Here is a 27,424-nt window from a genome sequence, read left to right as displayed (position 1 = left end):
TTTAGCCATGCCGTTTTGAAGGCAACAAGATGTGCTGCTCATAGCCATGGCCTTTGACAGCTATAGGGCCATATGTAAGCCTCTCTACCCATGAATGTGCATTTTGATTTTAGTGGTTGCCTAGACCATTGGTCTCATTCACTCATTGGGCCAATTGGCTTCTGTGGTAAACTTGCCTGTCTGTAGCCCTTAATGTATTAGACCAGCTTTTACTGTGACATACCTTGGCTCATCAAACTTGCCTTCACAGACACTTATAACTGAAGTTCACAGGCACTGCTAATCGTAGGTTTGTTTCCTTGGTTGCTTTCTTCTTGCTCATCCTTTTACATCTTCATCTTGGCCACCTCTGGAGGTTCAGCCAAGGCTCCTTTTACTCTATCATGAGCTCATTGTACTGTCCTGATTTTATTTTTTGCCTACTGATTTTTTTCTATGTGTGGCCCTCTCCTTCAACATATCTGGATGAATTTCTAGCCATATTTGATGTAGCTTTAACTCCTTTTCTAAACCCAGTCATCTATACATCTACACATTCAGGAACAGAGAGATGGAGATGGCATCAATGAGGAGAGGATTCAGTCAGCTTACGGGTGTTAGAAAAATAAAAATCACTAAATGGTTTTATTGAAATTTCCAGGTGACTATTGATACATTTTTCTGTCCCTAGTAGCCTATCCTCATGAGGAAGAGATCTTTGTAAGATCTTACTTTATTCTTTCTGTTGGAACATATTTCTCTCTCTCTTCATTTGGCTTGACTGTTTTGGTTTCTAGGCATTAGATAAAATGTCCACGTCTTCCCTTGTGGAAGTGGTGGCCTCATGTAAGAGATGAACATTACTGTTCAACCTTGCCCTAGCTCTTGGTTGTCTCTCAAACCCCTGTGATTGTCGGAGCAGCCCATTTTATTTTTAATAGCTTCCAGGAGTTGAGAATGTACCAAAGCCTGTCAGTGTGCCAATGGGGAAGATCTCAGCATCTAGAGTCAGGCTGACTGGGAGCCAGATCCTCAGGCAGCACCTTTTACAGTAGGCCGATATAGACAGTCCAGTGGGACTGGAACCCTGCGAACCACCAGTGCCGGGCAATAGAGTTGTCCCCTGGGCAACAGTCACAGACCTCGGGGCTCCGGATGAGTGTATAAGCTCCTGTCTGGGACATACTGGTAAGCTGTAGCAAGGCGGCAGGAGAGACAAAGACGGGGGGCACCAGCCTAGCGTTTCCTGAGAGCACGAGAGCACAAAGATTTGCAGGTGTTTACCAGTGAGTCAAACCTGAAGTCCGCCTCTCAGGCATAAGCTCCTGGACAAGCAAATAGGACTTTTTTTTACGGAAAGATTGGGGTATGTCAGTCTGTGCAATGTGGGGTGGGGAGGTGGGGTGGTAGCCTGCCCAGAATGATTTCTCTGATGGGTACAGCCCCCGGGGACCCAGGACCGTAAGCTCCCACCCGGCAGCCATCAGAGCCAGGCCCTCAAGGGGCACGCTCTGTGCGCAGCCGCAATGCCCTGCGCACCACACCCTTGAGGGAGCTCCGGCGGGAGATACTGGCTCCAGAGCCCAGGACGGGAGGCCGAAGACGGCGACCCGCCAGGACCTCCCTCCCTGGGGACAGCCCCAGCGACTTCCAAATGCGTGCGAAATCATATGGCTGTCGCTCAGGCCGAAGCTCCGAGACAAGGAAAAAGCAAATGAGCGTCTCCCACACGGAGCCTGCACGCCCCTCGCTCCTCAATGAGCCGCTTCCGCGCTGGGCACTGAGGCCGGTGAGTCCAAGCGCGCGAGCTCTTTAAGGGCTGTTTGCTCAGATTATAGCCTCCTGGCTCTCCTCTCGTGGACAAAGTCTGCTTGCTTTTCAAAGCTAGATGTTTTGGGGGGCGGGCATGCAGGTGCAGGTCTTAAAAGTTGGGGTGATGGTCGTGGTCTTTGAAGCCTTCGCTCCTCAGAGAGAAGCTCAGGGTTTACGTTCCCTCCCAGTCGTCGCGGCGGGGATAGGGGGGTTTATGACTTGATTGTGCCCCAGCCTCTCCTACCTGCTCAGATGTGGACCTTCTCTTGTTGTTGTTGTATCTCTTGTTGGCTTAGGAGTCGGTCTACCAGTTCTAGGGTTTTTTTCTGAGAACGGATAAGGTGTTTTGGTGGGAAGATGTGGGCTCAGTGGCCTTTTGTGTCGCCATCTTGAACTGGAACCCCTCCGGAGCTTTCTAATAGCATGTTGTTAATTTTCTAGGTAATATCTTAAATCAATTACCTACCTGTTTGTGATTTTGAATTGATTGCTTTATCAGCAGATGCAGTGTATATGATGTTGATCTTCAGAATGTATTGAGGCTTTCTTGTGTCCTTAACTACACGCACAAATTTTAATACTTCATGTGTGCTTGAAAAATTAATGTTTTTTTTCCCCTGTGTAGTGAGTATAAAATTCTACATCTAATATTTCAAACATTATTTTTAAGGGTTCTTTCTCAAATTTAGGCTCATCTTGAAAACCATACCTTTCTAACAAGTGTTTTTGTTGTATATTTTAATGAAAAATAGAGTCAGGCAAGTTTAGAAAAAAGAACAACCAGTCTTTAGCATATAATCTATTGATATAGTCACCACCCAGGACAGGGTTGACATTCATAACTATTCTTAATCTATACCTATTGGATTCCCACCCACTCTCTAGCTCATTAGCTTCCAGAGCTGATCATATATCCAATTTATTGCTTTTCCTAATCTCTAGAGATACATAATGAATTCTAACCAATTTTAAATGATGTGGTGGGAAAAACCCTCTCTTCCTTTTAGTTCAAGTAAATTCTGTTTTAGCTAAACAACTCACCCAAAGGGTAGACACACAATGGGATAGTAATAATTGAATAACTGGATTTCTGAATCAAAGTGGAGTTTTAAATCCTATCACCCTATTGATCCATTTGATCTTACTGATGAACTAATAACTCAGTAATGTTTATTTGTGAGTAGTTGTTGGGTGATTTTGTATTTGTAGCAGAAAAGAGGTGGGGGAGAAGGTGCATAAGCAATTATTCTGAGAGGTTGAACCTCTCAAAGCAAACAAATTGGGTTTGTTCAAGTAGCATCTATTGCCATTATATGGAACATACTTTGAATAACTGTAATGATGAATAGTGTAGTCAACAGGAGGACTGTAATCTATGGTAGTTATTAATGGGATAATCATTATTTCCTTCCTTTTTTTTCCCCCTGGAGGTGGAGGAGAGTGAAAAAATTCACCTCTTTTCTCTGCCACCGATCTTTGCAAGAATGACTTTTTCATTGAATCTTTTATTTTTTTTTAAAAAATGTTAATGTTTATTTATTTTTGAGAGACAGAGACAGCATGAGTGGGGGAGGGGCAGAGAGAGAGAGAGAGAGAGAGAGAGAGAGAGAGAGGGAGAGAGGGAGAAAGAGAGAGAGGGAGACAGAATCTGAAGCAGGCTCCAGGCTCTGAATTTCAGCACAGAGTCCGACCTGGGGCTCAAACTCGGGAAATTCGAGATCATGACCTGAGCTGAAGCTGGTTGCTTAACTGACTGAGCCACAGGCACCCCATCTCATTGCATCTCGAGTGTACTTCCCAGTATGATGCCTGCCTGTATCATGGTAAGACAGCTTCCTCATAATATTCCCCATGAAGAGCTCAACGTTTTAAGTGATGGCAGTCATACTGGAATAAGCATGAGACACTTATTGTGGAGCCTTTGAACTCTCATTTGATGTATTGTTTCCCATCCATTCTGTTCATAGATTTATTATCATGCCATGCCATGCCGCAACTACCATTTTCAATGGGACTAGTACCCTGTACCCTCAGTTTAACTCCAGAGGAGTTGGTGTTGGGCCGCTTGTAGTTGTTATTGCTGTATCCCCAGTGGGGGCCCAGTGATGCTGACTCATATTTACCTTCTGGATCCATGTTATTCTTAGGGCTAGGAATCACCAACTTGCACTCCTTCCTTTCATTGGAAAGATCTGTGCTTTGCAGGACACGTTAACTTGACTGTTTAGAGAAAAAACACAGCATTTTCTTGTTCTAATTACAGTGATCACATATGACACTTTCAAAGTCAGAATCACTTGTTTTCTAGATTGGGATCAGCAAAAACATATCTCATCTCTGGGGAAGAACAACCAGATCAGTTTTTCTCCTGAAAAGGGGCTTTGTAGTATGAAGGCACTCTTTACCCAGATCATGCACATACACAATTGTTCAATAATAGGAAAATAGATAACATGGGATAATTACTGGACAGAAAATCACCATCAGAATTTTGTAGGAAGCTAGATGGCTAGGGTAGAGGCTTTTGGGAACAGGTTAGGGACTGCTTGGGATTACTGTTCTCATTTTAAACTGTAGTCTAACCTCACTAATAAAGAAAAACAAAAATATAGCATTATCTCTGAAACTTGGAATACTTAACTAGATTCCTGTCACCATTCCGGGTGGTATATGTGACCCTTATCAGTTATCTCTTGCTGTGTAATAAACCATTTGGAAACAGTTTGGATCATCACTTTGGGCTCTGCTGATAAGGACAAGTTTTTTCTTGCTCTTGGAAGGGCTCACTCATGCATTTGTGGTCAGTTGCTCATTCTGTGGTCAGTCAGTGGACTAGCTTGGGGCTGGTTTACCCAGGTGGCCTCACTCAGTTTTCTGGGAGTGGCTGTCTATAGGTAAGGGTACCTCAGGTCTCCTGCACTGGTCTCATCCTTTAGCAGGAATACCTGAATTCATACCAGCAAGACTCCAGCAACAGTAAGGAAGTGAACCCCTACTCCCACAAGCTCTTTTAAAGTGTGTGCATTATGTTTGCTAATTTCCCATTAGCAAAAGACAAGTTATAAGAAGCCAAGTCCAGATTCAAGGGTAGAAAAACGGTCTTTACCTTTTGATAACAGAAGATGCAAAATCACATTGGCAAAGAGGTATGCATGAAGAATGGGGAAAATATGTAGCCATTTTTGCTGACTTAGCTTGAATACAATAACCTTGAGAAAATAAGAAAGCTCAGGGAATTAAAGTTATTAATCTAAAATTAGACAGCAATACCTGGGGGTGACATTGGTGTCAAAAAAATGTATGTTGGTTTCCAAAGCCCATGTTCTTTTTCTTTTTTTTTTTAACATCATGCCACCAAGCCACAGAGCTATAGTAGTTGGAGGTACCTATTTTCTATCCATCCACCGCTATTTTTAAAACACACACACACAAGCAGTTGGTAATTTTGCAATGTGTAAAGATCTACACAGATATAATTTAAATTACCTGGAATCCCCTTCCATCTAAGATGTTTGATGATCCTGAGTTCCTTCTGAATAGAAGTCCTTAGTGGCTTCTGCATGTACATATATTCAGCAGTAACTAATGACACCATATTGTAATTTTCTATTAGACCATAAGTTCCATTGCAAGAATTCATTGTGCCATGTTGTATTTATCAGGTGCCTAACAGAGAAGCTTGTTTAAAGATGTTCGATATATGTTGGTTGAATAACTGAACTGTTAGCATTTATTTTCTTCACTTAAAGGTGTAACAGAAATATCTCAGGCAACAATGTTTAGTTAGTTGTAGCTGGTATTCTCTCATACATTAATACAAAGAACCCTATAATACACATAAAGTAAAGTCTGTTAATAGTGGAAAAGAGACAAATAGCCTATAGAGAGGAATTACATATAATTTACATAAATACCTCCCCCCCCCTCAATGAGCAAGGTTTAACTCCTCTCTCCTTTGAGTAGGCCCATGCTTGGTGACTTGTTTTTCAAATACTAGAGTATGGAAAAGAAATAAAATAAGGAGTAATTTTGTAGGGAAGGAACCTGGCAAACATTTCTCAGCCAGGAGCTTATGGTGGACATTGTCAGCAATGTCATGTTGATAGCATGTATTCTGATATGATCAGAATGGCACTTCATCTTGATCTTCCTCCTCAAAACCCGTAACTCCAGTCTAATCATGAAAAAAAGACCAAACCAGAATTGAGAGACTGTCTGTAAAATGCCAGGCCTGTACTCCTCAAAACTGTCAAAGTCATCAGAAACAGGGGAAGTCTGGGAAATTGTCCCAGACCAGAGGAGGCTGAGACTTGACAACTAAATGTAATGTGGGATCCTGATAGGATTCTGAATAGAAAAAGGACTTAGGGAAAAACTATTTTCTTAGTCATTTCGGACTTTAACAACTCACCATAGACTGGGTGGCTTAAACAACATTTATTTCTCACCGTTCTGGAGGATGGGAATCTGAGATCGGAGTGCCAGTATGGTTTGGTTCTTGGTGAAAGTCCTCTGTCGGGTTTACCCACAGCCAGCTTCTTGCTGTGTTTTCACATGATGGAGAGAGAGATCATCTCTCTTGTGTCTCTTCTTATAAGGGCACCAGTGCCATTTATGAGGGCACTACCCTCACAACCTGATCAGCTCTCAGAGTCCCCTACTTCCAAATATCATCAAAGTAAAGATTTGTGTTTTCACATATGAATTTGGGTAGGGGACAGAGGATACAAAATTCAGTTCATAGCACTAATGAAATAGAATGAAGTATATACAGTTAATAGTGTGGATGTTGGTGTTTCGTTATGAGAAATGTATCATATAGTGTAAGATGTTAGCAATAGAAATTGAGGGCAGGGTATGTGAGACCTCTCTGTACCATCTCTCCAAATTTTTTTGTAAATCCACAACTATTATAAAACAAAAGTTTACTGAAGTTTAAACTATCTCAGCTAACAAAAAAAGAATATATCCACGTTGCAGTTCTGAAACAGTTTATTTTCTGAAGACATGAAAGAAAGTGATTATTGAAAGAATGTATAGCACCTAGAGCTTTACTTATACAGTGATACATAAACTATCTTAAATTAGTAAGAGTCATGGAAACATAAGGAGAACAGATCGTAGATGAAAATGCTGCCTCATTTTCCGTTTATAATGACTTTTCCACGAGATGACAAAATAATAAAGAATTGTAAGCTCCTCTCAATCTGCCAAAACTATGTGAGCTGGCAGGAGACTGGGTGGCTGGGAAATTGGTATGAGAGGGAGACTTTCCCTGGTAAATCATTTTTGTATTTCATATTTTGTATCGTGTGCACACATGTATTACCTACTTTTAAAAAGTTAATTAACAGTTGGCTCTGTTTGAAAATAACAAATATTACAGCTAAAACCTCGTATGTAGGTGAAAATCTGCCTCTCTCAGCCAAAAATGACAAGATTGAGCCTGATAAGCTATAAAGTTCGTGGCCATGTAAATTAAGCCAGTGAGTTGAAATCCTTTTCATGCCTGGCAGAATTTCAAAATTGACACTACCTCAAAATTTGACTCATGCTAAATAATATAGCCAGGGTTTAAAAAAACAAAAAATAAGAAGTTCCAAAGTTTGGGAACTTTCTACCATGAGAATTAAATATTAGCAGAATAGTCAATTTGATGGTGTTAGCATGGTCCTTTAGCAATTAAGTAAACTTTTATAATGTAGTTTTATATTTGCAAGACAGAACCTATCCAAAAATATCACCCTAATGATGGTGGTCTTTGAACAGAAGATTAATTAATGTATATCCAGGCTTCCTGTATTTTATAATCACAGGGTTTTGTAACTTTCATTAGCTTTTAAGTTAATAAGGCAAGTTATGAATTAGAAGATTTTCCAAATTACTGTTCATGTGATCTTTATACAAAAGTTTTTAAAACCCTGCAGAAAATCTAACGTATAAAGCTTCAGTTCTGTTATTGAGCAGTTGCTAGCTACATGGTGCTGTATCTCCATAGTTTATCAAGTTCTTACGATGATTGTGAGAAGGAAGACTCTATTCTCTCATGATTATTGAGCCATGAGCAAATTAAAAGAATCTTGTAGAAATGTGACCCCAAAAGAACTAAGAGCTTCTAAGGTCTTCTAGGGTTTTAGACTGGAAATAGATCTTAGGGATCAATTTAGTCAAATCCCTTTATTTCACAGATGAAAAATCTAAGGGTCATAGAAATTAGGTGAGTTGTTCATGGTCACCCATTAAACACTTACTGAAGAGAACTAAAACTCTTGTTTCTTCCCAGATTTTCTTGCAAAGGATGTATATACACCTATCACTAAATGCACAGGTCATTCATGGATATTTCCAGTATAAACCATGGCATGAAAATACTGGAGTAGGGAAGAGGTAGGCAGGGAGCAAACAATTCAATACAAATGAAGTCGTAGGAGAAATTCCTACGAGAGAGGAATGGGAATTAAGCAAGGGAGAAAGAAGATGCCTATCTAATATCTCATAAAATAAGCCTATATTCCTTATTCCATGACTAATGTTCTCTAACTAATACATTTTAAATGTAGGTATTCATTTTCAATGACGTATCCCCATCTAAAATTCAGCATAAACTCTATCATTTTTGAGATATTTCCTGATTCAAGTTAATACTATCTTTGCCTCCCACTTAACAGCACCACTGGATGGGGATGTCAAATGTGGAAATCAGGGAAAGGGGCATGAAGCTGAGCTGAGAGTATCAAGAGCCCATTCTAGAGGTAGTGGCAGTAAGAAAAGTTCATTCTAATAATCCTTAAAAGGCTGGTATAAGAACATGTGTTCACCATATCCCAGTTTGAGTGATGCACTGGCATACCTGGAATTGTGTTTTTATATATTAGCTGTAACTAAAATAATTCTTTACTATCTGCAATTATTAATAATATTTATAAACTGCTTCTCTTCACTTCAGTCTTGCCACAATCATCCTTAATGATGTGGCTTTATTTTGGTCAATTATGCAGAATTATCCTTGGACTTTGTATTTAAAAATGCAAAGCATGCATTCTACTAATTATGCTAATTAGATACATACATGAACAGTGGTTACTGAATAGAAGATGCTTACAAGAGACCTCTATCATATTTATTTGAGAGGTTTTTTTTTTGTTTTTTTTTAAGGGACAAGATCTTCCCACATTTTCTTATTGCCCTTGCTTTTTACTTGAACAAGAGTGTGAGAAATGTAACCAACATCTATCAATAAAAGGTACCTGGCTGGTTCAGTTGATAAAAGATGTGACTCTGGATCTCAGGATCGTGAGTTCAAGCCCCAAGTTGGGTGTGGAGCCTACTTAAAATAAAAAAAAAATAATAATAAAACAAATTTAAGAATCAGTAATTCTCTACTCTAGTATCTTGCAGTCGGTAGTTGACATTTTGATGTAGGGATTTGATATTGCTGTTACGTGAATTTTGACTCCGACTGAAAAACATTAAACTTAACAGAAATCTTGCCGTTATAAATGGAGACTTGGTTTCATTGTTTAATTTTATGAAATGCTGAAATGCTACTGAAAACATAATTATGAATAAAGAAGGTGAGAGATTTCAAAGAATTTTAGGAAGGAGAGTAACATTGGTTGAGATCTTGAGTCTAGCATTGTGTAAAATAAGGCAGTATAAGAATTTATCTTTAGTGAGTTCACTGAATAGTTGGAGAACAAATCTACACATGTGAAATATTAAAAGACAATTGGCAATTAAGAGCTAAATTGTATTGCAGAAACCAGGAACACTAATAGTTCAAAACACTGTGGGCTAGAGCAGAAAAGAGTGCTTCCTGGTGAAGTGTTCATAGCTCCTTCTCCCCACTTGCCTACTTCAAAGGTTTATATTTCCAGGAAAATTACTAATTTGTCTCTAATAAAAAGAATATATGAGAACACTACAAAGAAAAAAAACTTTACTGGTAAATAAAATTATAGGAAAGAGCATCTGGAACGAATCAGTGTTATTTTGTTGGATGTGATGATGGTATCATGATTGTTTTTAAAAATTTCCCTTATCTTTTAGAGATGCATATTAAAATATTTACAGATGATATGGCATGTCTGCCATTGTTTTAAAATACTCAAAAAAAGGTTTTTGGTGTAATAAGTGAAGTAAAAGAACCGAACGTTGATCATTAATGAAACTAGATAATAGGTACAGGGAGACTGTTCTGTTTTTCTGTATGTTTTAATTTCAGCACAGTAAAACAGAATGGAAAGAAAGAAAGAAAAAAGAAAGGAAAAAACAAAAGCATGATCTAGAGCAAATGTTTTACTGAAATGCAAGATTAAAGTCAGGAACAAAAAGGTCCTCTGTCCTTATTTCTTTGACATCTCTAGAGTTTCATGTGGAAGGAAACAGGTGGCCTGCGCTGATTCTCTATTTTTCCACATATCATCTATGCATACAGATATATTTATATATAATAAAATAAAATATAAAAACATGAAAACATGAGAAGGACTGTGGAGACTGCTAGTTGAAATCCACTTTCTTTTTTTCTTTTTTTTCCATTGATAGGGCAATATCTTGCTGTTATGGCCTTGTAACTAAGTGCTTATCAGTGGAATGAGTGCAGACTAATTCATGTCACTTGTGGGACTGAATTTTTGAGTTCATTTTTTCCTGTTCACTGGCTACAACAGAAGCATTGTGGCGACCCACCCTTAGTCAGGTAGATGGTAACGGAGGGCATAGCAGCGTTAAAGAATGGAAGAGCAGTCACATTGGGCTCAGTCTGCTGCAGTCGTCTGGGCTCACACTGAGGTAATAGGAAAGAGAAATAAAGTTTATATTTTATTTAAGCTAGTGGGGAGTGAGGGGGAATATTCTTTTTTAATATCAGTGTTTTATGTTAATCACATTTATACGGAAAAAAAATCACTGAAATCTTTAATGTACAGAGAACTAAAATTATTTTTATAAGTATATATGTAACATTTTAAGTACTCATATAAAGAAATTAAAGGTTAATATTTAAAGTCTATAAGTTGCACATTTATGTTGTTATATATTTATACATCCATTTTCACACCTGCTGCCAATATATTTTAATATATAGCAATTAAAAACTTTTTTTGTGTGTGTGGAGGGCACCTGGATGACTCAGTTGGTTAAGTGTCTGACTCTTGGTTTTGTCTCAGGTCATGATCTCACGGTTTGTGAGTTCAAGCCCTGCATCGGGCTCCGTGCTGGCAGCACTGAGCCTGCTTGGGATTCTCTCTCCCTCTCTCTCTCTGCCCCTCCCCGACTCACGCTGTTTCTTTTTCTCTCAAAATAAATAAACTTAAAAAAATAAAATATTTTTCTTTGTGGAAATATTTTGGTGGTATTAACTTGACCTTCTTTGAATATAACAAACTGTCAATCTTTCAACCATGTAGCTGAGCTTAGGAATTGAGTAACACATAATTTTTGTTTTAGAAGATCTCATTTGAAATTCTGAAGAAAGACAAGGTTTTTTGAGTAAAAACTTACTAATTTTGTGAAACCTAGAGAAATTATTCTTAGTATATAATCAAATGTAACTGATAAATGTTTGACCTGTTTTTACTACAGTGAGTAGCCACATAAAAAATAAGGATTTAAGAAGAAGGAAAAGAAAAAAAGAAATTCAGTTAAAACACATAATTTCAATTAGAGTCTAACTAATAGACTTTCAACAGTAATTTTGAAAACCCTTTTAAATTTCTGTATATAGAAAGGTATTTTTATTTGATTCTGTCTTGAACTTAGTATGAAAAAGTTAATTGTACTTCACTGGATTTAAGTGATAAGTTTATTTTGAATGGATGATAAACTTTTAAGTTGAAAAGATAGCTTTACTTAACAAAAGTGTGTATTTTAAATAAATAATTTTGAGTGCTTGAGTCTCTTTTCCTTGTGATCTCTGAATAAAATAATGTAAGAAGTCACAAGTAGATATTTTGTGGTTATTAGAAGAAATAATGTCTAAAACCCAAATGTCCATTTGGGTAGGGGTCTGTTGCAAAATTATGATATGTCCACAAAAAGCAAGGTGTAGAGTAGAGAATATATAATGTGCTGCATTTGCATAAAAATAATGGGAAAGATAATTTCCTTTTCTCACTGCATGAATAAATTATTGTATAGTTTTATAAACAAAAATAAGAAATTGTGCTAAAACCTATCTATAAGAAGAAGCATTAAAAAATAGGACTCATTTCAGAAAGTTACTTATTTCACTTTATTTTATCAACAGATAATCTTTTAAGTAAAAAATGAATATTGTTGATCCTTTACAGGAATGAAACATAGGGGAGGCATGAAGAAACCTAACTTCATAGTATCCTAGGAACCCTTTTTTAAAAGAATACTTCAAAAACTGCCTATTTTTTACAGCACTCACTTTTACTACTTTAGCAATGTCACACCTACCCGCTCATAGGTTTTTTCATTATCTTTTATCACAGATGAATTTCCAGCACTTTATTAACCTCCTCACTGTTTCTGTTTTTACCATCCATATATTTGCTTATTACCCAGCAGGGCTTGAAAGGGAGCAAGTTTCAGGCTTATGACACAATGGCTCACCTCTTAGCATATTTTTCAAGTCAAAGCAATTCTCTTGTCCTTCTTAAGGAGAGTAAGCAGGAGGCTTGAATGTATACAATCTTCTGTTGTTTTGTCTCATCTTTCTAGGTAGATTTGTTCTTTCATTTGGATTGTCCTTCTGGCTTCTATTCCAAATCAAAGGCACTTGAGAAAAGAGTCATTTTTTTATCTTTACAAATATATCCTATCCATTTCCATGCACCCGAATCCATGCAAAGAAATAGCAGGGTTGTGACAGCACATTTTTTGAGACTGTTTTAACATTTTCTGTGGCTTTTGCCAGGAAGGTTTTGTAATTTCTTTTGTTTTTACCTTGGAATTTGATTGCCCAGATGATTACTCATTTGATATTTTTCAAATATTGTTACTTGGGCTTTGTTTTTAAGTACTAAAATGTTCTTTTTTTTTTTTCTAATTGCCTAAATAAAAATAATTGCTTATTTCTAGCCACAGTAAACAAAAGAAGTCAAGTTTTTCCTCACCAGTCTACACCTGGCTTAGTTAAGCTGATTGATTTGTATTGAAGAATTTTAAACTAGTTTAATTTTAACTAGTTTAAAATTTTTTCTTTGGCAGACCTCAAGAATGATGATTATACTACCAGCCCAGTCTTAGCAGCAAAACTGAGAATTAAAAATTTTTTCAATTTTTAATTAATCACTAAGTCATTGACTTTTACCTAAAAATCTCCTATTTGAACTACTACAAGAACTTGCAGCTGGTTTCAAAGAATAGTGGAATTGATGCTGTGTGACTTCCAAGTATAGGAGAGCTTCTACTTGGCTTTTTCCTCTTGTGTTAGTCTGGGAGAAGCCAGCCACCTTGTTATGAGGACAGTCAGTCAGCCCTGTAGGAGGTCTCATGTGGCAAGGAACCAACTTGCTAGCTTTGTGGGACAAGCCAACTCAGAAGCACAGCCTCTAGCCTCAGTGAGGCATTCAGGTGATTTTAGCTTTCTAGCCTTGAGTCTTCCAGTTGATGACCCAGATGTTGTGTAGCTAGGACAAGCCCCCACCACTGTGTTGTGACTAAACTCCTGTCCCATAGAAACTATGAGATAATGAATGATTATTTGGATGCAATGTATTACGCAGCAATAACTAAATAAATAACAAACTCCTTGAAACAGGCTGTCACTGTGTTAGACAGTAAGGACTATACAATTATTAAGGCAAATTTTGCCTTCAGTGGTGTCTGGTCTTTTCTTTAATCTGCTCATCAATATTTGTTTCTGCTTGAGGGCCTCTGGCTGTGGGCTTTGTTATAGTAGCCCCAGGTAGGTAATTTAGAGCTCCTGGTTGTATGATTTTATTTTATACTTCTATCTTTTATATCCCATATATAAGGTTATTTTATGACCTTATTTTATATCTTAGTATATGTGTGTGTGTAAATATGTACATATTTTACAGAGCAAGCTTATTTTTTTATGAAAAAAATTTTTAATGTTTATTTTTGAGAGAGACAGACACAGAGAGAGTGCAAGTGGGGGAGGGCAGAAAGAAGGGGAGACACAGAATCTGAAGCAGTCTCTAGGCTCTGAGCTGTCAGTACAGAGCCCAATGCAGGGTTCAAACCCACAAACCGGGAGATTATGACCTGAGTTGAAGTTGGATGCTCAACCAGCTGAGCCACCCAAGTGCCCCAGACCAAACTTTTAGAAAAAGAAACAATAATAAGCATATTTTGAATATTTTAAAATTTATACAATACTCTCTTTTTTAAAATACTGTTAATATTTTTATAAAACTGTCATGCTCCCTTGGCCACAGCAACTTCTTATTCAACACGTCTCTGGAGGCAAGGGAAACAAAAGCAAAAATGAACTATTGGCACCTCATCAAAATAAAAAGCTTCTGCACAGCAAAGGAAACAGTCAGCAAAACTAAAAGGCAACTGACAGAATGGGAGAAGATATTTGCAAACGACATGTAAGATAAAGGGTTAGTATCCAAAATCTATAAAGAACTTCTCAAACTCAACACGTAATAAACACATAGTCCAGTGAAGAAATCAGCAAGAGACATGAATAGACACTTCTCCAAGAGACATGAATAGACAGCCAACTGACACATGAAAAAATGCTCCACATCACTCATCATCAGGGAAATACAAATCAAAACCATAATGAGATACCACCTCACACCTGTCAGAATGGCTAACATTAGCAACTCAGGCAACAACAGATGTTGGCAAGGATGCAGAGAAAGAAGATCTCTTTTGCATTGCTGGTGGGAATACAAACTGGTGCAGCCACTCTGGAAAACAGTGTGGAGGTTCCTCAAAAAAATTAAAAATAGAACTACCCTACGACCCAGCAATTGCCCTACTAGGTATTTATCCAAGGGATACAGGTATGCTGTTTTGAAGGGGCACATGCACCCCAATGTTTATAGCAGCACTATCAACAATTGCCACAGTATGGAAAAATCCCAAAAGTCCATTGACAGATGAATGGATAAAGAAGATGTAGTATATATATACAGTGGAGTATTACTCGGCAATCAAAAAATGAAATCTTGTCATTTGCAGCCAGGAGGGTGGAATTGAAGGGTATTGTGCTAAGTGAAATTAGAGAAAGACAAACATCATATGACTTCACTCATGTGAAGACTTTAAGATGCAAAACAGATGAACATAAGGGAAGGTAAGCAAAAATAATACAAAAACAGGGAGGGGGACAAAACATAAGAGACTCTTAAATGTAGGGAACAAACAGAGGGTTACTGGAGGGGTTGTGGGAGGGGGGATGCGCTAAATGGATAAGGGACATTAAGGAATCTACTCCTGAAAACATTGTTGTGCTATATGCTAACTTGGATATAAATTAAAAAAAACAAAACAAAACCTGTCATGCTCATAAGAAGACATTTAGGGGTCAAAGATAAAATTAATTAATTAATTTTAAAAGTTTATTTAATTTGAGAGAGAGAGAGGAAGAGTGCACGAGCAGGGGAGGGGCAGAGGGAGTGGGGGAGAATCCCAAGCAGGCTCTTCACTCTTAGTGTGGAGCCTAATGAAGGACTCAGTCTCACAAACCATGAGATCACGACCTTAGCTGAAAGCCAGAGTCAGATGCTTAACTGACTGAGCCACCCAGGTTCCCTCAAACATAAAATTTAAGAGGGTATAATTGTGGCTCTCATACAAATATAAAAACGTGAGTGAAGATCTTTTTTTAAAATCTCTTAGTTTATGAAGGAATCAAGATATAACCAGTTTAAAAAGAATTCGAAAAACTACATATATATGTCAATTAGGGAATGTTGTAATGGATTTACAAATAAATGCAAAATCTATTAGGATTGGTCAGTATTGGGGCACCTGGGTGGTTCAGAGGGATGGGCCTCTGACCCTTGATTTCAGCTCAGGTCATGATCCCAGGGTTGTGGGATGGAGTCCTGCCTAGTGCTCTGGGCTGAGTGTGGAGCCTGCTTGGGATGCTCTCTCTCCTCCTTTGCCCCTCCCCCTCAAAAATAATTGATCATATCCATATAGTAGTAATCATTTGCATTCTACCAGACACAGTTTGTATTTTTATGGACAAGATTAATTTGCATTGCTATCATTCTTTTATGACATTGCCAGTTTTATTTATTTATTTATTTATTTATTTATTTATTTATTTATTTATTATGAAATTTATTGTCAAATTGGTTTCCATACAACACCCAGTACTCATCCCAACAGGTGCCCTCCTCAATACCCATCACCCACCCTCCCCCCCTGCCACCTGCCACCTGCCATCAACCCTCAGTTTGTTCTGTTTTTAAGAGTCTCTTATGTTTTGGCTCCCTCCCTCTCTAAACTTTTTTTTTTTCCTTCCCCTCCCCATGGTCTTCTGTTAAGTTTCTCAGTTCACTGCTTTGTAGGATATTCCCAAATCTGCATTTTCTAATTGTTTCTTGAGGGTTAGATTCACAATAAACAATTTCTTGAGATTATTTTCTAGGTCGTGTCAAGATCAGTGTAGTTTTGTTGGCCAGGTACCAGTTTTCCACTGTTATAGACAATACATGCCTCCAGTGACCAACTTTTCACACTTGTGTGATCATGTCTTTGGGATAGCAGTTCTAAACTTGAAGGTGCACTAAGTTTTCAAGTGGGGAATTTATTGAAATTGCAGATTATCGTAAGTTGCAGATGACTCTAGATATTTTAATTTAATAAATCCTAGATAAAACCTAGTAGTCTACATTTTTTTATTACCACCCAAGAGTTTTCAGGTTGTATTGGACAGAAGAGTACATTTGAGAAACCACTTATTTAGAGAAAAGTACCTCAGAGGCTTATGGAGCAAAGCCTACATGCATTTTAAATTTCAGCATGTATTTCCAAGCTTTTTATCATAAGGCTCCCATTTCCCTAAACCACAGCTGGCAATATGCTTTATTAATTTTTGCATTTATTTCTAATTTACTACCAATTTTACCTTTGGAGTAACACAAAAATATTGTTTTTTTCTGTTTAAAAACTAATGTATATATGTAGAAGATTTATAAAATATTTTCACTTTTAATTTTACTTTAAAAAAGAGGGGCGCCTGGGTGGCTCAGTTGGTTGAGTGTCCGACTTCAGCTCAGGTCATGATCTCATGGGTCATGGGTTCGAGCCCCACATCAGGCTCTGTGCTGACCACTCAGAGCCTGGAGCCTGCTTTAGATTCTGTGTCTCCCTCTCTCTCTGCCCCTCTCCCGCTCGTGATCTGTCTCTCAAAAATGAATAAATGTTAAAAAAGTTTTTAAAAAGATGATGGTAATTGGGGTGGTCTCACTAGAAGATTAAAATATGATTTTATTTTTCCATAGCTTTTCCCTCAAAAGCAAGATTTAAAACTTTCTAATGGAATGAATTTTTTACAGAGTACTTACCAAACTCTTACAGAGTCCCTATTGGGCGCTAGGTACCGTGCTAAGTGTTTTACAAATATTGATTCATTTACTCATTCTAAAACCCTTGTAAGGTAAATACTATTATCATCCTCATTTTTCAGATAATGAAACTGGGGCATAGGGTAGTTAAATAACTCTGTTAAAGACTTGCAGATACTGAATAGTGGAGTTAGGATTCAAATTTATTAAAAGCCATGGAGGTAGAGAGTCGTAGTAATGAGTTAAAGGGTTTCAAACTTGTTTGTGTATATCTTATGACATGAATGAGTTGGTGCTACCCCTCACCCACAGTGTTTGCCTGAGTGTTTTCCTCCTTCCTCTTAAGATGCAGGTAGATGTTTTGAGGTTTGGAGAGGTAAAAAATGGAATAGATCAAAGACCCCTGGAGAAGGGATATATCTTCCCATTTCTTTAAAAACAAAACAAAACCAAAAAACAAAACCGTGTGGTTCCAACGTGGAAGATGTAAGGGAGCTAAGACCATTTTGGTATCACAAGGGTTTTACAGTTTTAAAGTTATAGGGGGCTCCAGCCTGGGTAGGAAAGAAGCAACAACAGGGGAAATGCGGGATGCCCACAAGAGGCAGGGAAGTAGATGGAGAGTCCCCAGAGACCATAGATTTGTGAGTTGTTCTTTGTATTCCTTGAATACAAAGGAAATACTCCATTAGGATTTTCTGTTCAGTTATAAAAAATTAGGCATATACACTTTTTCTCTATATTAAGTACTCTTCATTATGTTATGATGGAACATCATATACACTGTTCAAACTATTGTATAATGGAACACAGAGTGTTATCAATAAATAATATGTCATATCATCTCTTTAAAAGTTTCAGTATTCAGTTGTGTCAGATTTTTTTTTTTTTTAAACCATCTTGTTCCTTGATTGGGAACTTTCAAAAAACACTTGGGGAAGAATCTGCACAGACTTAAGTCCTGGCAAGTAGGTTAAGCAGGCTGAGTAGGATGAGCTGATAAAATGGCTATAAATGCTAATGACCCTCATTTTACATGTAGGCTGCTAGGCTCTAGGGTCAGTGCAGCTGTGTATTTTTCACCACACATGGAGTATAACAGATGTTGAAATGATGCTCTCCTAAAATACACCTAAGGAATGGAGTTGGGACATGGTGATTAGTGAAAATTCTAAAGATAGTGTAGGAACAAGTAGCAAAGCCAGTTTAAGAGCTGATAATTTTATCAACAGATCTCAAATTTAGTGTAGCAGCACAAGGATTTGCCTTGATCCACCGCTGTGAGAAAGTAACTTTGCTGCTAACAATAAAATACGAAAATTGTAAGTTATATTATTCATAAATTAGAGTAGTTATATTTGTAGTACCTTATTGTCCTGAATTTCTTGAGTAGGAAGTAAGAGTTTCAGCTTGTACACACAAATGTGAGAAGGATAATATTTTGGTTTATACGATGTGACTTAAAGGATTTGGGGAATGCTTTTTGATCCTCAATCCTACACTCCTCCCAACCCACTCCTACCTCTCTAAAATCTCCTACATATTATGATATTTTCTTTCCCCTTTTCTTTAAGATTATAGACTTAAAAGCTTCAAATGTATTAAACCAGGTAGGAGCTAAAAAATACCTATAGTATGAGTTGAAGTTTAATGGGTTATGAGCTACGTTAAAATTTAATTAAAGAGCAAAATATTACCAGGAGAGGACCAACCTTGGAAAGGTGTGGAGATGGGTAATTAGCAGCCAAATTATTCTTGGACTTTGGGAAGGGCAGGAGTAGGAAGAATACTCATGAATGAAGGAATCCTAAGGCTAGCAATCTGTTTAGCATCCCGGTCATGGAATAGAACACCAGTAAATGAATTATAATCTTGGCTTTGAAATATGGCTTTGGAATGCTTCATAACTTTGAATTTTCTCTTCCTTGGTTGATAAAATAAAGCTTTCAAAGAAAAAAATGTATAATATTAAAAAATGTTTTTAAGAGAACATCTCCCTCATTCCTGGCGGAAGTATAAATTGACACAGCCTTTCTGAAGTTCAGTTGGCCAATATGTGCATCCATAAAATTAGTATCATGCCATGATGCTAATTTTCCAGCAGGATATACCATTTTTTACCTTTGCTACTTGTTATTAAGGGTTCAAAGTTTAATGTTAATTCATAGTTTGGTTTCTGATAAAGATGCAAATAATTTCTGTCTAGTAAGAAAAATAACCCGGGGTGCCTGGGTGGATCAGTCCAACTTTGGCTCAGGTCATGATCTCAGGTCCCTGAGTTCAAGCCCTACATCGGGCTCTGTGCTGACAGCTCAGAGCCTGGAACCTGCTCCTGATTCTGTGTGTCTCTCTTTCTCTGCCTATCCCCCACTTGTGCTCTGTCTCTCAAAAATAAATAAACATTAAAAGAAATTAAAGAAAAAAAGAAAAAATACCCCAAAGATTATGGTTTATTGTTCTGTAAGACATTAAACAGATCCAAAAAAAAAAAACCACACTAAACTACCAATATTATTCTAATACATATTTTTTTTCTAAATGCCTGAAATACCAAGTTTTCCAAATGCATTTGAAACTAGCTTAGTGATCTTACTGATTCCCTCATGATTTAGTTAGATATTTGAAACATGTCTAATTTATATTTTTATGAGAACTGTGTTTTTAACTTTAAACGATAGATTTATTGATCTTTTGACAATAGGGCTATTGAAAATCTAATAAATAACAACAAAAGAAAATGAAAAGAATGCTAACCTAAGGTAGCATCGTCTCATTAAGCAAAGGGAAAAACTGAAATGGCACACTGCTATCTCTTTTTTACAAATGTTCACTCTAATGAATTTTTCATTTTTGTCCTTCCCTAATCCATATGTCCAGTGAATAATCTAAAGGTTCATGATTTACTAATTTTGTTCCTCCTCAGTTCTTTGAATACTTATCCTTCAGTTTTCCTCAATTTTGAATGTTTTTCATAAGAGACCACTATTCTTTTATAAGATTCACTTACATAGAATAGAAGGTAAAAAATAATATATGGTCCCTTTTTATCCTTGGGTGAACTCTTCCGTCGGGAAGTTGCAAGTATTTTACCCACCCCAAACTATCTTATACTAATAGAAATTTTCAAATCCTTTAGGAATAAAATATTACTCAGACAATTTTGTACATTTGTGTATACTTTGTTTCCTGTAAGAACTATGTATGAATTTACAGAGAATAAACAAATAGAGATTTCAAACTATATTAGTCTACGTGGGTTGCCATAACAAAATACCATATACAGGATGGCTGACACAACAGAAATTTATTTCTCACAGTTTGGAGACTGGAAATCCAAGAATCAAAGTGCTGGCAAATTTGATTTCTGGTGAGAGCTATCTGTCTTGCAGACAGTTGTCTTCTTGGTATGTCCTCTCATGGCCTTTATTTGATGATGTGTGAAAGAGAGAGCTCTCTATTGTCTCTTCTGTGAAGATACTAATCCCATCAGGTTAAGGCTCCAACCCTTATGACTTCATTTACTCTTAATTACTTCCTTAGAGGCCCCCCCCCCCCCCCCCCCCCGTCTCTAAATTGCCACACTGGAGGTTAGGGCTTCAACATGTGAATTTCTAGGTGATGGGGAGGATACAAAGATTCAGTCCATAACAAAAATGTTTAATTTAAATAGGCTTAAAATACCTGAAATTCATTTTGGGGCTTATTGGTAATGGAAAAGAAAATACTAAAAACTCATTTTGAAACATCAGTAAGGTTTTATTAATTGCAAGAAGTACAAGCCTAAGGGAAGAGCATATGTTTACATCATTTGCTCTTTTTTATCATCAAAAGTAATGATATTATACTTATATCAATGTTTAGCAAATGATGGTGCATTTTTCTGCATATGTAAGTTTTAAAGTGAACAGAAGATCACATTTCATAAGTATATGGAGACCTATCTGTAATTTCTAAACTAGTTAGGAGATGAAAAGTAGTAGTGGACTATTTCGTTTTTTCAACACATTGAATACTTTTCTTAAAACTTCCTTTCTTCTGATCAGTAAACACTCCCATGGTACAAACTTGTATCTGTCTTTCCTTACCTCATAAAACAGGTACTTGGCTTTGCCCTTGGCTTTATCATGGAGCAAAGCGTTGTCAGACAAAGTGTAGGTAATATGCATACTTGTAGTGAAACAGTACTGAAACTAGCGCAGTAAACACAAATCAAATCAGTGTGTATGACATTTTGTTTATTTCTATGACAAAGCAAATCTTTTCTTCATTTAGTACTAGCATATACAAATGAGCTTGACCTAAGGTACATATGTTACTTGAAAATATAAATGCATGATATGAAAATCTCAGTTCCATCACTTCCTTTAATTCTTAAAAGTTCAATAAATGAAAACAAAACAAGTGGACAATCAGAAAAAAAAAAGACTATTTGGAAAAGATAATTTATATTAAAAAGGATTATTTTACTTTTCAATGGCATTATTTAACAAAAAAAATTACCAAAGATTTTCTTTATATCACAGTGCATTTAAAATTAAAATAAAGCACTGGAATAATAAATATTTTAAAGTGAATATACCAAAAATAAACCTAACCTACATATTTAAGTGAAATAAAGACAACTGTGGGAGTTAACAGTAAGCATCTGTTATTATCTAGGCATGAACTTTAGAGGACAAGTAATTCAGTGCATAAATGAGATTTGAAAGATAAAGGAAAGAATATCTTTAAGACCCAGAAATCAACTTACCCTGAATGAATCTCAAAATCAGGAACTCAACAGAATCCTTGCATTCAAAAATATATTCTTCTCAGCTATATATATGATATATATAATAATTTTTGATGTATATGATATATATATATAAATAAGGGTTAAATTTTTTATTCTTTAGCTTTTTAAAAAAATTAATATTTTGTTTTTTACAACAGTTTTAGGTTCACAGCAAAATTGAGGGGAAAGTAAGAGATTTCCCACATACCTCCTACCCAATTTATGCATAGCCTCCCCTATTATCAACGTCTCCCACCAGAGTGGTACATTTATTACAACTGGTGAATCCATGTTGACACATCATAATCACCCAAAGTCCATAGTTTACATTATGCTTCACTCTTGGTGTCAAGTATTTTATGGGTTTGGATAAATGTATAGTGACATATGCCCATCACATATGGTATCATGCAGAGTGTGTTCACTTCCCTAAGATCTTCTGTGCTCTATTTATTCATCCCTCCCACCCCGACACCTAGCAACCACTGATCTTTTTACTCTTCTCCATAGTTGTCTCCTCCAAAATGTCATTTGGTTGGAATCATATAGTATATAGCCAGATTGGCTTCTTTCAGTTAGCAAAAGTTACCTAAAAGTTTCTCCATGTCTTTTCATGGCTTGATAGCTCATTTCTTTTTTCTTTTTTAATGTTTATGTATTTATTTATTTTGAGAGAGAGAGAGAGAGCGAGAGCGAGAGAGAGAGAGCATGAGCAGGGAGGGACAGAGAGAAAGGAGGAGAAAGAGAGTCCCAAGCAGGCTCCTTGCTGTCAGTGCAGAGCCCAAGGAGGCTAGATTTTATGAATGGTGAGATCATGACTTGAGAAGAAATCAAGAGCCAGACACTTAACCAACTGTGCCAAACTCCTTTCAGTAAATACTGAAGAGCATAATTGCTGGGTCAATCAGTAAGAGCATATTTAGAGTATGTAAGAAACTATCAAACTGTCTTCTAAAGTGATTGTACTATTTTGCATTGAAACAACAATAAATGATAGTTCTTGTTGCCTCACATCTTTGTCAACATTTGGTGTTGTAGATTTTGGCTATTATAATTGTGTGTATAGTGGTATATTATTTTAATTTTCATTTCCCTGATGACCTATGATGTGGAAAATTTTATATATGCTTATTTGCCATCTGTGCATCTTCTTTGGTGAAGTGTCTCTTAAGGTCTTTGTCCTATTTTTTAATTGGACTATTTTCTTATTGTTGAGTTTTCAGAGTTCTTTTATATTTTATGTAACAGTCCATTATCAGATATATACCTTTGCAAATATTTTCTCCAAGTTTGGCTTCCCATTCTCTTGTCATTGTTTTTTTCAGAGCAGAAGTTTTTAATTTTAATGAAATTTAGTTTATCAGTTATTTCTTTCATGGATTATTCCTTTGATATTGGATATAAAAAGTCATTGCCATATCCAAGGTCATTTCAATTTTCTATGTTGCCTTCTAGGAGTTTTATAGTTTTGCCTTTTACATTTAGGTCTGTAACCTATTTTGAATTTCTTTTTGTGAAGCATGTGGGGTCTGTGTCTGAATTCACTTTTTTTATGTGTGGATGTCCAGTTGTTCCAACACCATTTGTTAAAAAGACTGTCTTTGTTCTATTGTATTGCCTTGGCTCCTTTCTCAAAGACCAGTTGACTGTATTTATGAGACTGTATTTCTGGGCTCTTTATTCTATTCCATTGACTTATTTGTCTATTCTTTCACAAATACCATTCTGTCTTGATTATTCTAGCTTTATAATAAGTATTATAGTTGGGTAGTATCAGTCTTCCAACTTTGTTCTCAATCATTATCGTGTTGGCTGTTTGGGTCTTTTGCCTTTCCATATAATCTTTAGAATTGGTTTGTCAATACCTATGAAATAGCTTGCTGGGATTTTGATCGGGATTGCACTGAATCTGTAGATCAAATGGGGAAGAACTGATATCTTGGTGATGAATCTTCCTATTCATGCACATGGTATATCTCTCCATTTATTTAGTTCTTTTATGTTTTTATTCATCACAATTTTATATTTTTCCTCATATAGATCTTATACATATTTTGTATATGTATTTATAGATTATATTGTATACAATATAATTGTATAATACAATATAGATTATATTGTATACAATATAGATTATATATAGATTAGGTATATAGGTGCTGGTATAAATGATATTGTGTTTTTAATTTCATATACCACGTGTTCATTGCTGCTATAGAGGAAATAATATTAACCATGTATCCTGTAACCTTGCCATAATTGTATATTTGCCTACATATATTTAATAGCAAAACTGTATACACATAAAAAGGTGATATATTACCCATAGAAGAACCAAATACTTCCATTGTTAATGAATCCTAGGTTAGGACTTACTTATATTGTGAAATGTAACATTTGATTTTTGAAAATGGAGGGTATGATTATCTCATTTGTATTATGACTGTGTAGTCATGTATAAAAAAAATATGATCAAATGAAAAAGTGTCTTTTTTTCCCTATTATTCAACTAATTTGTTTCTTGTTGGATTTTCAAAACTTGGAATTTCAGAACAGTTGTGACATATATATAAGTGAAAAGTGTGGGGAAAAGCGTAGTTGAAATAGTGTCAGGACATTTGGGCTGTAGTCCAGTGTTGGCATCTACTTGTATTCCCATGGATGAATACCTTTATCCTGTATGCTTGGTAGAGTGAGGATGTACAAAAATAAACAAGACAAAGTGCTTTGTTCTAGGTGCCATATAAAACTATGCTAATGATGTTAATAAAGCTCACTATCACTGAAATTACAGATACCCCATATACATCGGAAGATAGAAAGGAAGAACTCATTTCTCCACAGAATATTCCAGAAATCATTGTGAAGGGGTCTGAAGCTGAAATTAATCTTCAAAATATGGATTTTGATAACTGATTTACAATTTTAAATACTAGTCAATAAGATAATATATCATGATTGAGAAGAAGGCCTCCTGTGTCAGTTGAAATGAAAATGTAGACTGCACTGAAAACTGTAAAATACTTAGGAATAGACTTAACCAAAGAGGTAAAAGATCTATATGCTGAAAACTATAGAAAGAATATGAAAAAAATTGAAGAAGACACAAAGAAATGGGAAAACATCCCATGCTCATGGATTGGAAGAACAAATATTGTTAGAATGTTGATATTACCCAAAGCAGTCTACATATTCAGTGCAATCCCTGTCAAGAACCACCAGCTTTTTCCACAGAGCTAGAACAAACAATCCCAAAATTTGTATGGAACCAGAAAAGACCCCAAATAGCCAAAGCAATCTTGAAAAAGAAAACAAAAGCTGGAGGTCTCACAATTCTGTACTTAAAGGTATATTACAAAGCTGCAATCCTCAAGACAGTATGGTACTGGCACAAAAATAGACACATGGATCGATGGAACAGAATAGACAACCCAGAAATGGACCCCCAAATATATGGCCAACTAATCTTTGACAAAGAAGGAAAGAATATCCAGTGGAAAAAAGGCAGTCTCTTCAGCAAATGGTGCTGAGAAAACTGGATGGCAACATGCAGTAAAATGAACCTGGACCACTTGCTTTCCTGATACACAAAAATAAACTCAACATGGATGAAAGACCTAAATGTGAGACAGGAAACCATCAAAATCCTAGAGGAGGAAACAGGCAGCAGCCTCTTTGACCTCAGCTGCAGCAACTTCTTACTAGATATGACTCCTGAAGCAAGGGAAACAAAAGCAGAAATGAATATTGGGACCTCATCAAGATAAAAAGCATCTGCACAGCGAAGGAAATAATCAACAAAACTTAAAGGTAACTGATGGAATGAGAGAATATATTTGCAAATGATGTATCAGATAAAGGGTTAGTATCCAAAATCTGTAAAGAATTTACCAAACTCAACACCCAGAAAATACATAATCCAGTGAAGAAATGGGCAAAGACATGAACACTTTTCCAAAGAAGACATCCAGATGGCTAAAAGATGCTCAACATGAAAAGATGTTCAACATCACTATCATCAGGGAGATACAAATCACAACCACAATGAGATATCATCTCACACCTGTCAGAATGGCTAAAATTAACAACTCAGGAAACAACAGATATTGGCAAGGATGCTGAGAAAGAGGAACCCTTTTGCACTGTTGGTAGGAGTGCAAACTGGTGTGGCCACTCTGGAAAACAGTATGGAGGTTCCTCAGAAAATTAAAAAATAGAACTGCTCTACCAACCAGCAATTGCACTAGTAGGTATTTATCCAAAGAATGCAAAAATGCTGATTTGAAGGGACACATGCACCCCAGTGTTTATAGCAGCACTATCAACAGTAGCCAAAGTATGGAAAGAGCCTGAATGTCCATTGACTTGTGAATGGATAAAGAAGATGTGGTATATACATACGATGGAATATTCCTCAGCGATCAAAAAGAATGAAATCTTGCCATTTGCAACAATGTGGATGGAACTAGAGTGTATTATGCTAAGCGAAATAAGTCAGTCAGAGAAAGACAAATGTCATATGATTTCACTCATATGTAGAATTTAAGAAACACAAAAGATGAACATAGGGGAAGGGAAGCAAAAATAAGATAAAAACAGAGAGGGAAACAAACCATAAGAGACTCTTATATACAGAGAACAGACTGGGGATTGCTGTCAGGGTGTTGGGTGGGGGGATGGGCTAAATGGGTGATGGGCATTAAGGAGGACACTTGTTGGGATGAGTACTGGGTGTTATATGTAAGCAATGAATCAGTAAATTCTATTCTTTAAATCATTATTATGCTATATATTAACTTAGATTGAAATAAAAAAAGAAAATGTAGAATTGTATAGCTAGATTCTAACTAAATTTTTTAATGATAGGAATATCTTAAATTTCATTGTTCAAATTTTTATTAATTAATAAACAGAAGTAATTGGGGCCAGCTACTATCCTTTGGTAATTCAGTCAATTCTCTTTCTATCCATTTTCTATCTGGTGCGAGGCTTGAGGAAGTAGATACTGGTGTTTTGCTTTAAATTTACCATTTTGATTAAATCCAAATAATTTTTAGTTGTTACATAAAGTAGAAGCAAACTATTGGCCAATATTTCTGGTGTTTTTAAAGTATTTTTTTAATGTTTATTTATTTTTGAGAGAGAGAGATAGAGAGGGACAGAGACAGAGTGTGAGTTGGGAGGGGCAGAGAGAGAGGGAGACCCAAAATCCGAAGCAGGCTCCAGGCTCTCAGCTGTCAGCACAGAGCCTGACATGGGGCTTGAACTCACAAGCCATGAGATCATGACCTGAGCTGAAGTCAGATGCTTAACAGACTGAGCCACCTAGGTGCCCCTCCTTTTATTTTTAATTTAAAATTAATATCATTGGTTTCCATTAATCTTA

The 27,424-nt window shown here is 36.5% G+C and overlaps 1 long non-coding RNA gene across 1 annotated transcript in view; it reads left to right on the top strand.

Annotated features, from left to right (window-relative positions):
- The first annotated feature begins 1,201 nt into the window (after nt 1-1,201).
- LOC128314334 (uncharacterized) overlaps nt 1,202-27,424 on the top strand; it is a 443,125-nt gene continuing 416,902 nt past the window's right edge. Inside the window, exon 1 of the long non-coding RNA XR_008295856.1 lies at nt 1,202-1,768. This is a non-coding gene — a long non-coding RNA (uncharacterized LOC128314334). The remainder of the gene's footprint in view (nt 1,769-27,424) is intronic.

Source organism: Acinonyx jubatus, chromosome B1 (genome assembly GCF_027475565.1).
Source record: "Acinonyx jubatus isolate Ajub_Pintada_27869175 chromosome B1, VMU_Ajub_asm_v1.0, whole genome shotgun sequence".
Taxonomy (NCBI): domain Eukaryota; kingdom Metazoa; phylum Chordata; class Mammalia; order Carnivora; family Felidae; genus Acinonyx; species Acinonyx jubatus.
Note: the sequence above shows the minus strand (reverse complement) of the source record. Positions and strands in the feature narration are given on the sequence as shown.